The following is a 19,008-nucleotide window of genomic DNA, read 5'->3' on the forward strand; positions in this document are numbered from 1 at the left end:
TCTTTTTGCAAGCCCTATTAAAAGTACAGCTTTTGCAGAATGTCTGGGGAGGCATGAGAGTTGTCTGCTTGGGGCTGGGTGTGAGCGAACAAGTACCAGACTCTCCCAAGCCCCACAAACAACACCTTGCAAATGGCCATCTGAAGCTTTCCACATAGAGTGTCTCTCTTGAAAATGTCACATAGGATGGTGATGAGCCCCACTGCTCAGTCACCTGGAGATCTTCTGTGGTACCTGTGGCTGATAGCCTGGCCCTCAAGTCTCTTTCAGTGCTCCCCACACCAGTTTTGGAGCCTTCCTGTCATCTGCTCTTGACAAAATTCAGTCTTTCTCACTGCATAAATTGCTGAGTCTGGTGCAGCTTTGCACCCGGACTGGTTTCAGGGTACAGCCCTTTGCAGAGGGCAGTGCAGCCATCCAGAGGGAAAACAGATGGCAAAGGCGGCTGCTTCTGGGTAACTAAAAGGATGCCTAGTTCAATTCAAGCTTGTCATGCTCCCCTTCCTGCTCACTCCTGCTAGGAGGTGAAATCAAGAGGTAGTGTTTAATGATCAGGGTGATAGTGAGACTGGCCAGGTGTGATAGGACTTTCATGAATAGCTGAATATGTATTACCCAGAGAATTATTAAGCAGCACAGGCTGTTCCGTTAGAAATGTCCTCTGCTGGTCTGCAGCCAGACTTCACCTCCTGCCTATTCCTGATGCCCTCCAGCAGCTGTGGCTGGGATGGGTGAGCAAGGCGTTCAGCACTCACAGCTTTCCAACATGTGTCTGCCATCTAGTTCTGTCTGGCAGCAGCAGGACTACATCTGGGTGCTTTGTTGGCTTTCTCATCTTGGTAGGGTTCTATATCTAGTGTGCATATCTTTTGGTGCCTGCATCAGAAGTTTTGGTAACTGCATTGACTGAAGTTTTATTTCTTAATGTGCTGCTTCTCTGTTCTTGGCAAATGAATGTGAGCCAAGTGCATTTAAAGGTTTTCCTTTGAACGAAAACTTGTTTATTATACACAGAGAGATATGCCCAAATAACTCCAAGTAATAATTTTATTTTCTTTCCTTCCAATGACACTAATAAGAAAGTAAAGGTTTCTAGAAACAATTACACAAATAGAAAAAGTCTTATTAAAATTATATTCCTCTGAAATTAATGAATAATTCTGAATGTAAATTTAGTAACAATTTTCTTAATTAATACTATGCTTTTAGTATTCTGTATCTTTCTAATCAAGTAATTATAATAATTATCAGCTACAAATTTGCAGTCTCATTTTCTGTCATGTATTACCCACGAAACTTGATCATTTAACAATGATATTGATGCTAAATATTTTTTCCTTTACTGAAATAACTGAGTCTTTTGTGAAGAAAAATAATCTAGCAAAACCAAATACAATAGCTGATTTTGTAGCTTCAAGTTCTGGTTTAATGTGAATAATTGGCAGATGTTTTGTTTTCATTTATGTGGCAAAAATGAATGCTGAGAACTGTGCAGTAGGCCAGGACATTGACCTGGGCTCATAACCACACTTCTCTAGCTGGGGATATATTCAAACTAAAATAATGATAATGGCCAAGTATTTTTATTTAGCTACATAAATTTAAAATTTGAAGTAAAAAAAGATAACCTTGAAATTTCACCTGTCTCTCAGCCTTGCCTATAAATTTATCAATTTCTAGGCTCAAACAAAGCATGAAAAATCTAAATGCTTTGGCAGATGTCCCCTGTGTGAACAACTCCCTCTTGGCTTCCTATCTACACAGAACATGAGTGTTCCTTATTCTGCTTCCAAATGTGGCTTTGTGTGGCAAGACAGGCTTATACCCTTGCTTTGTTCAGGAGGCAGAATCTTCCCCTGAAATACTTGGGGAAATTTTTTTCTTAACTAGCTCTAAGAAGCTATACCGGGGCATCTTATTTTGAGTGATTTCTCCCTACTTCTGCAATAGTCCTGTTGATTTAAGTCAATATAGTCAAACAATAAACATTTCAATAACCAGGTCAGCATGTAGTATTCATAAATTCTTACAGAGCTGCTCTATATCCATCATGCAGTATAGTAAAGGTTGAACACCACAGTCTTATCCTATTTTTCATTTTCCTTAAAAATATGCACATCCTTTAAAAAATCTTACAAGGCTGTTATTCATAGATTCTGGGAAGCTGTCATGAAACATAACAGAAAGAGATGTACATATAATTGTAAGGACTGTAACAGAGGCAACAAGGAAAAGCTGAAGTTTGAAGCACTTGTTCAAGTCTTGGCTAAGGAAAATTATTCCTGTTTCTCTTTGGACTTTGGCACACAAGCATCAAAGTAAGGAGTGCCCAGCTGTGGGATGTCTGTCTTTGTAAGCATGGTGATGTCTGCTGTTATCAGTTATTCTTGCAGTGGCTGTTCATACTGCATTTGTTCTCATTGTGATAGGATTCTGTGTAGGGATCCAGAATAGCTAAAGATCTTCCACCTAAGTTTTAAACAGAGAATGTAGTGATCTTCAGATGGGTCTCGGACGAAAAGTTTGAACAAAAGTTGAGAAAATTATATGCTTGTGATGGTTCAGATTGTTGGAACTCTGGAACAACTGGAAGTGTCTTGATCGTATCCTATCCTACATATAGAGGATATATATAGGATATATAAGGGTATATAATGAATGATCAAAATAATTCAGATGGAGCTCTTTTTAGTTACTGGTTACGACCAAAATGCACTGTGTGCTGTACAACAAACACAGAAAATAAAGGCAGCTCCAATATGAAAAAACTGTCTGAAAAATTGAAGGGGACAAGATAGGGTTCCAGATGAGATCTAAGGATAGACCATTTAATTTTATTTTAGCCATTTTCATTCACAGTTTTTCTCACAAAAGCCTTACAGCAGGAGCCAAGTGCTTTGATATGCCTTTGAACTGCTTCTCAACTTGACTCCTTGTGAGCCAGGTGTCTGCAAAGTTTTGGTCCACAATACTGACCAGCAACAGTTAATTCCATGTGGAAAGACAAAAAGATGATGCTGACCTTTGAAAGGGAAAAAGCTGCACTCTACCATTACCTGATTGCACACCCCTTCAGGTGAAGGGATTTAGGTAGAGGATGATTCACTTTGAACTTGTGTGGACTGGTGCTGATTCCATAGCTGTCCTGCCAAGGGAACACTCTAATGTTACAGGTAATTCAGTGTCATGCTAGTATATAACACTTATGGACAGCTTGCCTGGACTAATCTTAGAGGTGGAAAACCTTGGACGGCACTTTAGGACTTGTACTTGGAATATACAGGTCAGTTAATGGCTCTCAGAGTTCAAGAGGTGCTTTATCTGTTATGTGGATGGCACTATAACTTTCCACAGGAAGTGTTTTCTAGATCCAGAACTCACTAGTGAACTGCTAATAGTTCATCTCAGTGTTTGGCCCTCAACTGAGATGCTGATGGGCTGCCAAGACTTTTTCAACAAAATGCTTCCAAAGAAATTCTCAGGAGTACAAAATCAGCATACACTTCTTCCCCCGTCTTTGTAAAAATATAAAATCTACTTCAAGGCATCTGATGCTAGAATCTGGTACTAAAATGAAATTGGTATAGGATTTTTTTCCACTCTCTAGCTCTAGCCCTCCTTTCTGCAGTTACTTCCTTTTCCAGATCAGTTCAGCTTCATATCTGTGGCACCTAGCATCCATGCAATTACTCAAGGATTATTTCACACAAAGGAAAGTTGTAGATGAGCATTAATATTTTTATTAATATAAATAAGCAGTTGTTGCAAGCCAATTTTTTTGTCATTCCTCTTAAATGAGAAATTGACATTGAGTTGCAGGTTCCTATTTTCGGTAGGAAACTAAATAGTTCAGGACAGTTTTTAAAAAGCCTTTCACATAAAATTTCGGTAATATCACTGAACCAAGGAAAAGAGCTATAGGATGTTTTTTCTTTCTGGACAGCAAATCTCAAGTCAGGATATAGAGAATTTTTTTACTCTTTTATAAAACAGTCACTAAAGTATTCAGGAGTGAATGAATCCACATGTTCTGGGTCACTTTAAATGCTTTGTAGATAAGGAGCAGAGGACAGCTGAAAACATGGAGGTGGCGGCAGAAAAGCAAGGCTTAAAAATGCATTGATGTGAGCCAGCAGATGATCTTGGATAACTCTTTCAGATGAGAAACACAAGTGTCAGTTAAGAGTCTGAGCAGTTATAAGCATTGGTGAGAAGAAATTGACAGTAAGACTAAGAGCAGTAGCGAATCACTACATTGATGTCTACAGGAGCACAAACAAGCAAAGCTGGTCCCTGCAAGACGCGGTGTGCCAGGAGAGACATACTGTGTGTTCTCTTTTAACCAGGTGTGAAGGGGTAGAATTTAAAATTTTTGCCTCCAAAGCAAGCACAGGTCTTGGCAGAAGTGCGGGTCATGTCCTTGCCCATCCTGACCCTAATCTTGAACTCTGTGAAAGCAAAAGAAGATTCCTGTCAACTTCAGAGAACTTCAGGTCAGATCTGCTGCACAGTACTTGGTAAGAACCAGGTACCACTGCTATGATCTTTCCTGCAGCCAGCTACAGTGTTCAAATTAATTTGAAAACAGCATAACTGGTGTGAAGGTAGCTGTATGTTGCCATTGCTGCTTAGGGATAATAGCTTATCCCTGCAAAGACAATAAGTGTGAAAGTCTCTGCAGATGCTGTCTGGGGCATTCCTAGGCAGGAGAGAGAGCTTGGCGCCATTTTTATAGTTTTGCTTGTTAAGATTTAATAGATGGAAAGTTTCATTAGTGAACTGTGTTGCAATTAACTTGAAGGAGGTTCCAGCTTACTGTATGCAGTCCTTTCTCAGAGAAAGTTGTTTACATTTCCTTTTGGAAGTTATTGGCTCTTCAGCACTTGATTGTTGGTGAATAGCAAAGGCAGTGATTTAACAAAATCCCACCAACAATACAACATAATTTTCTCATTACTCTAACAGAAGATTGGGTTGTATAAAACATCAGTTGTATAATTTTCAATCCTTTGTGAACACCCCAGTTGCTGAAAGTCAAAACTGAGTTGATCCAAGGGCAAGGAATAACACAGAAATGCAAATATCAGAGAAAGGTTTCCTCCTTGGTAACATCTGTAATGAGGATTAATGGGGTAGTGACCTGGTTTTTGTTTGGTCTTTTTACCAGTCCACCCTGAGGCCACATCCTGCATGCTTCACACAATACTTTCATTGCAAAATAGATTAGGATTTAGGCCTAATCTATTAGGCTCAGTCTTGTGGGTGACCTGCCATGAGAGAAGAGGCACACAATTCCTACCAACTTTAGAGCCACTGCAGACAGATTTTAGTGCACTTAAGGGGGATTTGCCCTGCGTTAATCCATTTCAAAGAGGAATATGTGGCTGCATGAAGCTGATTGATGTTCATAATAACTGAAGATCATGTTCTTTGAACCTTCTGGGTCTTCTTGAGAGGAGCTGTATCAGAGCAAGCAGCAGCTGAGGGAGAGTCCTGATGAGCCCACCCTGTGCCAGGACCCAGCTTGGCTGCAGCACAGAGCCCTTGTGCCCCCAAGAGACAGTGTTGGTGAGATGTCTGGGGGAGGCTTCCCCCTTTGAGAGGCTCTGAGCATGCTTTTGCTGGCACTCATGGCCATGAAGCATAGGCAAACTGCTCTGAAAAGTTTTTCTTGTTTCAGAAAAACTTCCTCTGAATTCCATTAAAGGCCTTGTCCAAAGAAAGAAATTAGTAGACCCCATTTGGACAAGTGTAATTCTAGCAAAATCATGAAACAACAGATCGTGTACTTGTCCATGAAGTTGTGGTGACCCAAACAAATTGTTTGTGATGGCAGTTCAGAGCACCACAACTGGTGGTTGCTCTTGTTTTCCTTGTACAGACATTTCTTCTCTGAGTGAGATAGTGCAGAGCTGACAAACTGGTGTCAACAGGAGCTGGAAGGTTTTTGTATTTCTTAGTGAAATGGGAAATCTGTGTGTGATGACTAGTATGTGATGTGTGACTTGTTCTAGGCCTGGTATCATAGCTTGAAAATGAATGAACAGAAATAAGATATTACATTATTTTATGCTAAATTAACCTATCTGTAGGGTATTAAATATATCTCTGGAGAGACAATATAAAACCTAAGTATTTTCACTGTAACAATGGTATTATAAGTATTTAATGTTTTCCTGTTAGAATGTAAAATTAGTAACGAGTATTCAAAAAAAAACCCAGAGGAAAATAGGAAAATGTGGGCTACTCCAATGAATTTAATTTTGCTTTGAACTGAAATTTCAGTAATTGTTTCATTTAGCACCAATCAAAGATTTTTTTTTTAATGTATTCTTGTGAAGGGCAAAAGCAGATTCATCAAAGCTTAAATACTCTGTAGGAGCAGAGTGGCCGGTCTGAGCTCTGCTGTGGGCAAGGTCTGCAGGGCTGAGGGTGGAAAGTGTTGTCAGAGTGGACACAGACAGGCTTATCAAATGGCCCATGTGTGCACCCTGGTCTGGACCATGTGGGCCTAGGTCAGGGCTGTAAAGTGAAAACTGCTGTTTCAGCCATTGCTATTCCAGCCAAGTGTCTTTTTCAGAATGAGCACCTCCACCTGCAATGCCGCAAAGACCACTTTGTATTAAAGATTTAGGGAGACCAGGGAATGGAGCAAAAAGACTAAACTACCTTTTAGTCTTACCCCAGGGACTGATTCATGAGAAGAGAAACTGGAGAATCAGAAATGGGTGCAAGCAACCTCATATATCGGGTTATTGCTCCATGAGCTCCCTCAGTCTACTGGGAGATGCTTTTGCTTCCCTTTTCCTTCTCTCAGGGTACAGTGACTTACTTTAGGAGATCTTAGATTTTTGAGAAAAATCTGAGAAAATCATGAGAAAAAAAAACTTGCTGCTTCACATGCAGGGCAGGATTGCAATTGAGAAGGCTAAGGAAAAAGTTTTGGACATGTACAGCTAATCCATTACTTCTTATTTTGATGGACTTAGAGTGAAAAATGAAGGATGAAGTGCTATACAGAGGAAGTGGATGTGTATGTGAGAGACAGGGCAAGGTGTCATTGCCACGACACATTGGCTGCGTCACTATGATCCCGACCAAGAGCAGGACATGGCAAAAGTGCACACATGCCCACACACACACTGCCACCACACCTTAGCAACAAGAGACATGTCAGCTTTTTCTCAATTTTGGATCTCACTACTTCATTTAATAAATGGGATATTGCTAATTAACACTAAAATTCAAAGAGTCAGAGTAAATTGAAGTGTACTGTAAGGAAAGAGGCAGACCGTGGTGAGTGTGAATGGGATGAAGAGTTCTCTAGAGTGCTCCCCAGCACAAAAGTGGAATCTGGAGCTATTCTGAGACAAGAGTTAAGGTGGTGCCCTCACCATGGTGGGTTTTGTTGCCAAATGTGTTTGAGACCGAGTCACTGCACTTAAGGCTGCAGAGCTGTTGTGGCTGCAATCCAGTGGGACATAAGTGCACTAGCACACAGCATGGGACAACCTTCCAGGATTTCCTGTCTCCACCAAATTATTCATAGTATTTGAGTGCTGTAATCCTAGAAACAATACTTCCAAAGGCTTAAAAGACATGTCATGTAACCTTTATTAGTTTATCACTACAGCAGAGACACCTCCAACTTGCTTTGATTTAGTGACATAACTTGTGGTTAAGAGCTTTAGGCAAGGCCACACACATGCAAACAGTGACTAGTGATTTGGATAATTAGTAAGAATGGCAGAGCCCTGTCTCTTTACATGAAAGGTAGCAATGATAAGCAATTAAAAATGAGCTGTGAGAGGTAAAATCATGTAGTGAGATGCAGTGCAATAGACCAGGTTGAGCAAAGCAACATAACAGTTACATCAAAAAAAGATAGGAAAATGAAAGGAAAATGCACTAATTTTGAGTGTTGTTTTCAATGAAATTGTTTCTAAAAGTGGAATGTGGGAGAATCATCAGCTTTTCTGACAACAGGGGTAGCTCCATCACAACAGCAGGTGTCCTGATGCTTGCAGGATTTGTTTTCTCAGAATATTTATAAGATGTTAATGGAGTACCTTGATACCATAATTAATTAGAAAGGTGTGAGGTACAATTAATATTTTCTCTTACAATTATTTTTCTGCCTTGTAGCTCTTGCTCACTACTTAAGTGAGCCCTACTTGGCCCTACTACCTACTCTCTTTGCATTGGGAAGGTTTCAAACTGGCCCCAGCATTATTTGCTTTGACAAATTTGGGCTATACACCCTTTTCCTGGCTCTCGAGTCCTCATTTGCCTTCTGAAACGGAATTTCTGACACAGTACCATTCCCTTGGCAACAGCCTTCCAGTAATATATGGTGTCAGAGAAAATGTGAGAAGAGTTATCAATAATTTCTAAACGTTTGGCTCTATCATAGTACAGAAGTTGTGATCAATGGAAGAAATTAGAGTATGATATGTATGCATTTGATATGCAACTTCTTGAGGGAAATATTTCTGTGGAGGTGAGGATTGATGTGTGTCTATGACTTCTAATCTTATCTGGAAAACAAAAAAGATGATCAACTCTGTGCTGAGAAACAAGCAATTCAAATGGTTCAAAAATTCCAGAAAGATTTGGCATAGGGTTGGTTGATCAGAAATAGTTGGAAACTCCTAGTTTTGTCCTTCTCAGCTCTCTGGAACATTGATTGAATCTTGCAGGCCAGAATAAAATTGCATACTGCAGCAAGACTGTTAAATAGCATAGCTAGAAAAAATCTAAACGTGTTCACACATCTAAAATCTGTTATTTTGAGTGAAAACCTTGCCCAATGGTTTACATGTTGTGCTAGCTTCAAGGAAATATTGCATCAGTTTGATTGTAATGTTGCTCATAGAGCAGCATTATTCAGTGCACAACAGGGTTGGGTTTTCAGGGATCATTTTCTGATTTTCAGGATGGCTGCTGAGATCTGTGGCACGAAGTGTGATGAGAGAACTCTTGCAGGCCTTCCTCTATTTGACACAAAGCAAAGTGGGTGTTTGTGTTTGAGAGCATTTCATGGCATTTAGGACAACGGGAATCCAGTTCCTGTGTCCCAAACACCGGGGTGTTGCTGCTAAAATAGCTAAAATCTTGGCTTATTGGCCTGGAATAGCTTGCTGCATCAGAGATTCAGGTTTTTTGGAAGATACGAATTCCTTAAAATCAGGAAGGTACCTCCCTCTGTTTCAGATTATTTGATTATTTTCAATGAACGGTCAAATAGTAGTATAGGTGAGAGTTAATATGAGAGTGAATCTAAACTTGCAGCCAGAAAGCCCCATGGGATTTTCCCCTGTTTGCAAAGGGTGCATCCAGCCCCCTCTCTCTTGGAAAGAGAACAGCTGTGATCTGTGTCAAGGAGTAAGGGCTGCTCTGAGATTGCAGTGATTACCTGATTTGCATCTCCAGTTGAAAGGAAATTCTAGCTAATCAATGCGCTCAGCTACACTTGTTTCAATTTAAATAAGCAAGTCTAAAAGCCTTCTCTGCACCCCTGTTTGTTTAAGTTGGCTTCATCTCTTTGATCTCATGTTAACATACCTTAATGACAGGTAGTGATTGATAATGGTGTATTGTAAAGTTCAGGTAATAAATAGTGTTTTACTCATAATAATGCTGAATAATGTACTTTTTATGACCCAGTTTGATGGAAAATTTCCTTGTCAACTCTGCCTAATTGTCCAAACAAACCACCCATTACTTAAAGAGATACATGTCTAAACTAGACACATTAATTAGGGTCATGACTGAGCTACACAAAGGAATATAGTAACACTTCAGTTATCTTTAACTATGATCTTTGGACAGCAGTCCTAATGTTTAACTGAAGTTTAATGGGAAGCTATTGTTTACACTATCCTTTTGTAGCTCACAGACGTGTTGGAATCAATCCATAATGGCTGGGTGATGGGAAAAGTGATTTCTCCCTGAAGGTCTTTAAAGGTCATAAGCAATATTAGTTTGAACACCAAAAATGACAAAATTGAATAAGACTGAAAGAATAAGGAGGGGAAAAAAAGTTTCTGGAGTTTTACCCATTCAGAAATGGAAGTCAGTAAACATCACATTCCATTGAGTTGAAGACTTAGAAAGGGGTGTGTAGTTTTTAGGTGTCAACCTTCTGGAATACTGTACATCCGAGTGGTGTGCCAAGCCCTCTTTGAGTGCTGGCACTTCCACAGTGTCCCGTTGGCACTGAAGGTTTGATCATGTAGTGACGCCTCAGAAGGAAAAGTGTAGACTTTAAAATAAATGTCAAACTTCAGAAAATGTTATGCATAGCGAATCTCCCTGAATTATAAACAATGAAATTCTAATTCTATGAAAACATCAGCTTCCAAAAGTAGACTGACCTGTGGGACCAAATAACTTTCTAATGAAGGTTTCTTTGATGATGAGTTTTGGTCCCTTTATATAAACAATGCTCACTTTCATAAGTACCACACAAACAAGTGGGAGATACCGCTGGTATAAGAGAATTTGTATTCTCTCTCACTGCCCCCATGCAGCAGAGCATTCACTGGGCATTGAAAACAGCAGCTTCTGTGCAAGACTGTCAGTGTGCTTGGAATGAAATGAAAAAGCTCCTACCTGTCCCTTTCCTACCTCTGTAGTTTCCATTCAGTATCAAAAGTGTAGAAGATGTTGTGCCAGAAGGGATTTGTCCTTTTTATCTAGGAAGAGGAATGGTTTTGCTATTTGCATTTCTGAATTGCTTAGCTGCCCAAGCATGCTTTATGTGTGCTGCCTGAAATGTGTCATCAGATCACGTGTCCACTGTTCTCTGGCTGATGTTGGACTTTCTCCAACAAATATGGATTATGTTAAAGCAGGTTCTGAATTGACGAGAATATGTTAATAACTCCCAGATGGGCATCTTTGTGCAGGGAAATACAAGCAGTCTATGGCAGGAGCTAGTGTTTGGCAGGTCCATCATTCCGTCATTAAAGGCCACATTATTACTCCCAACTCTGCTTGCATGACAATTGCTTGCATAAACTCAGTCCCCCTAAACCAAATAGACACAATTTGCTTTTAGATATACTTTACTCTTGTAAGGAATCTTTTTATGCCATCTGGTGCTTCCTACAGTTTATAATACGGATTTTTATAATTAAAGAATGGGGTGAAATAAACACTTATGTTCCACAAATACACACCTATGGTCATTTTTCCAGATGTGTGATATAAATATAAGCTCAGAATACTTGTACTCCCACAGTGAGAACAGTATTTTTCAATGTTGTGTTTATCTAAGTTTTGCTTGGAGCTACAATTGGATATGCTATTTTTTAAAAAAAATATTTCATGCTCTTAAATGGGTTTGAGGTCTTATGACTTGGTAAAAATCATATTGCTTTCCACTTACTTGCATGGATTGGAAGGAGCTACTGTAAATAGATAAATGCATAAAAAATATATGCAAGTGTGAATTATGTGATAAACATATCTTGATCAACACAGTCATTCCTCATCTCTTAATCCATTTTACCAAAATATTCTAAACTCTGTCCATACAGCAAGCATTTACAAAGTATGAATCGCTGGAAAACATTGTTTTCTTCTCCATCCAATGGTTTTCCTCAAACCTAACCCACTAAGTATCCAGTTGTGAACTTACAAACAATTGCAAAAGCCATGTTAGGCTTTTTGTGATATCTAAAAAAATACAAATTATTAACAGATTTTATCTTTTGCTGATAGCTGGAAGTGAAGCAAAGATTTTGGATTCTGGAAACGGGAAACTTAGAGGTTCTTAGTTCTCAATCTTATCTTTAGTTCTAGAGCAATGTGTCCAGGAGTTGGATCCTACAAAGCATTGCCTATACTGAAAATCTGAGGACTAGTTACTGGGTTAACACTTAAACACCTTCATAAAATAATAATAAACTTTTTGTGAAAGGATCTAATGACTAAATCACTAAATTGTCTAGATTATTCCACCCAGAAGGTCAGTGATCTCTATACCCTATTTAATGTAGTCTCACAACCCCACATATGTATTTTCTCATACACCTATATTTAAACATGGATTGTGACTGACACATCAGTGATAATGATGACTTTATTGTTCTTAATAACAAAGAGGGTAAAGTATAACATCTTGAAGTCAGCTGACAAGAATTTACATTTTTCAGCATGTTCTAGGGAATTCTACTGCGTTGGGGCAGTATTTCCTCGTGATAACCCAGAATGTCAATACCATCAAATATTTGGATCTGGTGCAAGCATCAAATATATTGTGAGTGGTCCTCTTAGTTTTGTGCTTCTCTAGTCTCTTTCTGCATGTTCTGATATTATTACTCTCAAACTGGCACTTAATTTTCTTGGCTCTTAAAATGAGCGTTGTAAGAGTAGTTGAATGTAATATGTGGTATTTTAATATTGTGACTCTTAATGCTACATAAAACCTTTGTTTCCTACAGGTTTATTGAGCTGGTGTATTAGATTTCCTGCTGCATGAGCAAGAAGATTATGGTGGCTTACGTCTAAGTATACTTTTGGGAGGCATTTTGTGTTTTCTCTATAAATAGTCTTTCTAAAACACAATTGTGAAACTATTAATGTTTATATCACATTATACATCTCTCTAAGTTTACTGTGATGAGTATACAGGGTGGTAACAAGAGGAAACCTTTTTGCCTAGGAAACGTGTTCAGAATTGTTATTGTTAGAAGCCTACTAAAAGGCAATTTTTTAATATTTATGTTATCTGTAGAATAGTTTTGGCTTATTACACTGACTCATCCCTGTTTTCACCAGTAGTAAAATTACATCTTTTATGGAGTTAAGCACATCAATGGAGCTTGCAAATACACAGCTTTGAGCAGAAATTTAGGTGCTCTGGCTATTCCTTTTTTTGTCAGAAAGGTGAAATGAGTCAATTGCAATTATAAGTTCTTCACAAATAAAATTTAGGCTTGGGGATGAGAGTGTGTGCACAGCAAAACTTGTATTTTGTACTGGATTAATGTTTTTACCTTAAGCAAAAGAATGCATTTATTATGGACTTTAAAGATGCAAACCCTCGAAAGATCCTTCATCTTCACACACATGGAAATTGTATGTGGGGGGAGGGACGTAGAGGCAGTTCATACCCGTGTTACTGACTTCCATTCTGTTTCATTGAGCAATTTCTTCTCGGTTTGGGAGAAAATGCTGCAGAGCTAGTTCTGTGAGCTCCCCTGCAGCCATTTTTCCATCTGTATATGAACCACCAGATTCATTATTTTTTTGAAATGTAACACGAGCGAAACAAACGGTCGGCGTGTCCCCATCCAGCGCAATGAAGACCGCTGTCTCCAGGCAGGGCCGGCTGTGTGGATCAGTGAGCCCTCCTCGGGTTCGGAGGCGGCCTGAGCTCTGGGTAATCTGCAATTTGCTGGGGGCATCGTTATGGTGCTGTGCCTGCAGGGCAGGATTGCGGCCGGGCCGGGAGCAGCTGCCCGGGCGGCCGGGACCCGCGGCTCCCCGCGCTCCCACCGCGGGCCGGGCAGAAGCTCCGGGGACACGGAGCAGCTATTAGGTCAGATGAGTTACATTAAGTGGCAAGTGATAAATTCAAGATGACAATTCAAAACAGCAGTGTTTCTTTTGGTAATTAATTCCAGCAGTGCCTGAGGCAGTGCTTAGCTGCTACAACCAGTGTGGCCAATGCTGAGCAGCTAATGAGAAAACATTACAGCAAGGATTACGGGCCGGTGCATTCTGGCAGGATGAGGTCACTATGATTAGAAAATATTAGTCCAGGCTTAATGTGATAAACTGACTATGACAAAGGGACTTTATTTTATCCTGAATAGTTAAAAGGCAAAAATTCTTTTTATTCATTTGTTGTTGTTGTTGATTTTTTTTTTCCCTTCAACCACCTTTTACTTTTTGCCTATAGTCCACTGGCACCAAGTGTTCCTTTGGTGCTGTCACATGCAAACCCTGTCAAGGCTAGTTACCTGCTGCAGCCACACGCAGATTCTTCTCTTTATTTGTTTTAATTACTTCTGTCAGGTAACAACACATCTTAGAGGAAGGGGCTGCATGTTTGTTACCCATAAGCAGAAAGAATGACAAGGACATAACACTTCTAGTTTCCTGCAGCCTTGGGTGAGCAGCAGTGGTGGAATTACACGGTTTTGTTTCGTGAAAGACAATCCCACCTGAAAACTGTGACTGTGCTGGGAATGTGGCAAGGTGGTGCAAGAACAACCCTCCCCTGCTGCTAAAGCATGGCTTTGAGGGGTTACTTGTGAAGAAAAACCTTTACCCGATGGCACTTTAAAAGAGTCTTTTCCAGGCTGTTATGCTCTTCCCCTGCTACAGTTGCCGGATCTGTGTTATTCGTAAACTACTGATGCTCTGTGCTGGCCTAATGGAAACCTGTGGGTTATAATGTGCTTGCTAAGCACTTCTATCAATAGAGATGAAACAATAATTGTGGAGTGAGATTTCTTTCCTATTAATTGCAAGGATATAGATGAGATGGGCTGCCTATTGTGGCACTTGGATTCTTTTTTTTTTTTCTAAAGCCTGAAGTTATTTTCACTTTTTTGTTTTCTCTTATCAAATTTATGTAACAATCATTTTTAAACTGAAATCATTATAAATACTTCAGCATAAATGTTTCCATAGAGCAGATAAAAAGTGTTTAATCACATCAGCAAGACTTTAACTGGTCCCAAGTGTCAAATAACATAATTAATTGGCAAGCTTGTAACCAAATTCTTGCACTATCCCAGAACAGATTGAGCTATCAGGGATGTTCTTACCCTGTGTGTTATTGGAGTATGTACCTTTATCTTTTAAAGAAAAAGCAAAAAGATTTTTTTTTTCATAAAGACATAAAAGTGTATTTTCTTAATTTCACCCACCTACTCCAGAATGGTCACAGAAGAAAACATAAAATGATATAAGCAGAAAAAAGAGTATGTCTGCTCAGGTTTTATTAATTTCTTCTTGTAGATACATATGGAGAATTATTTTGTCTTCATTTTCAGGTAGAAGAAAAAATATACTATAGTTAAACCCTGTAACATGGCCTTAGAATTTCCATTAATTGAAATGTTGGAAACTATAACTAAGAATATTTTATGCAACAATTTGATTCCAATCTTACTGTGATTTGGTTTCAACATTTGAATTTTCATATAGGCAAAGAACCTTAAATTCTCAGGATAATTAAAACACAGGTTTAGAACTGCTGGAGTTCTAGGTAGACTTTGGAATTTCTGTAGATTCCTACAACACCATTCCAAATTGTTTCATTAATACTGGTATCAAATAAGATTTCAGTATAACTTCTGCACTTTGAAGTATGAGCTTTTAAGTAGACATTTAATGTAATACACAGTAAAAATTTAAAACTGGATTTTCAGTATGGCTGCGGGATTTGGTTCCACATGGGAGGATAGCTAATAAGTCTGGATGTTAATCCTGATATAACCATAGAATATCTTGAGTTTGAAGGGACCCACAAAGATCATCAAGCCAAACTCTCAGGGCTTATCTCATCTAAGTCCTAGTGGGATTTACACACAGGCTTCCGTGTAATCTTAGCATCAGGACAAATATTTTATTTCAAAAGTTTGGCCAGAGTTTTGACTTGTTTGTGAGATTTTCTGTCTCCAAAGCAAATGCACAGGGATTTTATAAATAGATTCTTCTTCAGATCCTGGTGCCAAACCTGTGTGGCTGTTAGAAGAGACAGACGCTTGGAAACTTTTTGATTTGCTCTTACTAAACTGAGTATAGTTTATACTCACTAATACCTGCATTTGTGTATTCTTTTTCTGTTCCTGAACAGCTATTTAGTGCAAGAGCACGGAGTTGGCTGAACACTGAGAGATGACAGGGTTTTGCTGCAGCTGGAAATTTGGGAAAATGTAATTGCATCATTGTCTCTCATTGTGCTCCCACGTGTAACTTGCTTAAATGTCATTTGATGCTGCAGGCTCTCACTCCTCCCTTCCCCATAAACCTTATTCACCCCGCACTCAGCCGTCATGATCTGGATGCCCGGGCCTGGAGCGTGCGGCATTCCGGGGGGATTCCCGAGCCGATCATGGGCCTGGATATTGTTGTTTGTGATACTTACCGGGGAACTTGCGCAATCAATACGACATGAGCCCGCCTCGCTCCTGGGAATGCAGACCTGAAACTGTGCACTTAATCTTGAGGCTGGCTCTTGCTCCCTGCTCTGCTGCTAAAGCGGGTAGTTGGCCTGCTTGATGCGGCATTATTGCTGCAGAGGTCAGGTGTGAGCCGGCTTGGCAAGCGCTGATGGATGGCTCTTTGTGATGGAGCACCTCTCCTGCCCAAACAGAGACATTTAATAATGATGGACCATAAGTGTGCACACAAAAAACCTTGTAGCTTGGTTGTGAGCTCATATAATGGAAGCTTAAGAAGGCAATGTGTTAGTTTGGAAAAACTATTTGGGAAAAAAGAATGAATGAGGAACGCGAGGTCTTATTAAAAGTTAAAGAAACCTTCCCCTTTGTTAAAAAATTGCAGGAGTGGCTGCAAATACGTTTATTTTCCTTGCATTGGTTCCTCTTTTCCTTGTATGGTAAAAAAAATTACTGGGCTTCAAGATTATTTCTAGACACAAATCACCTCTTCAGGAATTCATTTTATTTGAACTGTGTTCTCCAACACAAGGTATTCAATTTTGTTTGAAACTGATAATTTGTGATGAGACTGGGTGCTCCAATACATCATGCAAAAATTTTCTCTTTTCTAGAGATGAGAGAAATCTTTGCGAAGGAAACAAACTGCAGAGAAGCTCACCCTAATGCTGGAGAGAGCTTGCCACAAGGTTTCTTTCTTAAAAATAAAAAGCTGAAGTAACCAAATAATCATATCTGGATTTATCTAGCGTGCTAGCCTTTGATTCCACAGGTTTTCTGCCTCTCCTCTCCCTCTTACAGATGTTGATTATAATCTGCAAACAAAACCCAAAGAACAGCTGATCTACACAGAGTGCGGCACTAGCTCACCACTAAAACCACAGGCCAGCAAGAGCTCTGAAATAGGCACTGTTTCTCTGTTCTGCAGCTGATTCAAAGTCACATGATGGTGTTTGTGGATCCATATATTCATAACTATGGAATCACTTCTTACCGGTGTAGAACTCCAGCAAATCCATAGAGGAACACCCATGCATTGTGATTTAAGATACATTAACCAGCCTTGTGTAAGCAGCTGTTGTAAAGTCTGTACTGAGGGGGACCTGGAAGCTGGTAGGGTAAGTCCCACACCCTTTGTATTCCAAATCACCCCTTAGCCTGTAGACAAACATCACTCTCGAGAAAAATGTGTGTTCTGCCTTAGAAATTCCAATCCTGCAAGCTGATGCTTTTACAGTAAAAAATTCAGCTGTATAGTGAAGTGTCCACTTGAACCCTAATGTTTTTTCATTGTGAGTGTTGCACACGTTGGAAAACTTCTTCAGAGGGGAAGAGTTTTGCTCCAGATGTTTACCTGTTTCCTAAACCAGTCCAATAACTGGATGAGTTGTTGTGCAAGCCACAGCACTCTTCTAAAGACAAATTCAGTGTGAGATTTTAAAAATAGTATTTGCATGATATTAGTACTTATCTAGCCACACACCATTGATTGCTTTGTGATACTTAACACAATGTTCCCCAAAATGTTTCATTGTTTTTTTTTTTTTCCTCAACCCTAACACACAGAGATGAGATTCTCGCTAGGCCACTGCGTTTTATTACAGAAGACATGCATTTATATAAATACAGATTTAGGGGAGGATAAGTGTTGGAAGGCAGAGTTAGCTGATGAGAATTGAAATTACCAAATAAGGCCCGTTAGTTTTAACTGAGTGTAAGCCACATTATTCCTGGTCATGACTGGACTTAAAAGCTGTGAGTTTCTGGCATGGGTCTCCAGAGTGTGACTCACTGTGATAGTGGTTGTGCTAGAACCTCTAGTGCTTGGCTGTTTAGTTTTGCTCTGCTGCATGAAGTTGTGTACAGATTTCTGGGGGGAAAAAAAAAAAAAAAGAGCCTCTTTTGTACATGCAAGAAGCTCCAAACCACTGCTTTTGATTTTTCACAAAGAGCGGATAGTTGCAGTGAGGGATTTTTGTCTCCTGCTGGTTCCATTTTCTTGTACAAAGGCAGTGCAGACTAAGAGAGGTAAGCCAGAGTGTTAGGTCACTCTGGTCAGCCTCAGAGGAATGAGTTCTAATTTTATAAACTGGTAGCATAAGCTGATACGTTTTTATAAGTCCAGGAGTCAGAAAAATTAGTTTGGGGCCAAGAAACAAGTAATTTACAAAAAATAATATGGAGGAAGTTGCCAGTTGAGCAGCCCCTTGTAGTTTTTCATCGCTTGTACCTCCCACTGCAGTGCTGCCCCTTATTTTGTGTAGTTGGTCTGAAATGTCTGAAAACAACCTCTTGCAAAAATTTGATTCACTGTCATAAGAAAACCCCCATCCTGCAAAGAGTGTGGATGATTTTGTAAAGGAGACCACACTTATTTTCTTACTGAAATGCTTTTTTTCTTGGCTGTAACTGTGGCAGGAAGCAATAGCATGAGGTCAGTATGGAAATCTGCACATGGTCCAAGGTACAAGGGAGAGATGAGACAGGGCTTTGTGCTTGGGTCTTTCCCATCGTGCTGGGACTCTGGTGTCCAGCAGCAATGGCTGCAGGTTTTGGACATGATGGCCTTACTGAAGAGCTCTAAATTGTATTCTAAGAGCTAAAGCACCAACATGAGAGAGGGCAGAGTGTGTGTTTGCAACTGCTGAAGGAAGTGGAAGGGTGTAATGGTTAAGGATGCAGGAAATAAATATGGTCCTTAGGGTGAATCAAAGAGACCCAACTGTAGTGAAACTAAGTATTAAAAAAATTTATCTAAGTGTAAGGTCTATTAGGTTAGGCAGCAACTGTAAACGAAAAAGTCATGAAAGCCCCATTTCTGAGTTTTTTGAAACTGAACAAGTCAAAAAACCAGAAAATGTAC

General features: G+C 39.6%; 1 long non-coding RNA gene across 1 annotated transcript in view; it reads left to right on the plus strand.

Moving 5' to 3' along the window:
- Positions 1 to 12,857, plus strand: part of LOC136293289 (uncharacterized) — a 49,409-nt gene extending 36,552 nt beyond the window's left edge. The window contains exons 3-4 of the long non-coding RNA XR_010722125.1: positions 12,162 to 12,265; positions 12,450 to 12,857. This is a non-coding gene — a long non-coding RNA (uncharacterized lncRNA). The remainder of the gene's footprint in view (positions 1 to 12,161; positions 12,266 to 12,449) is intronic.
- Positions 12,858 to 19,008: the final 6,151 nt, after the last annotated feature.

The sequence above is a fragment of the Chamaea fasciata genome, unplaced genomic scaffold, assembly GCF_029207755.1.
Source record: "Chamaea fasciata isolate MVZ Bird 193981 ecotype frontalis unplaced genomic scaffold, bChaFas1.0.hap1 SCAF_8, whole genome shotgun sequence".
NCBI classification, from domain to species: Eukaryota; Metazoa; Chordata; class Aves; order Passeriformes; family Sylviidae; genus Chamaea; species Chamaea fasciata.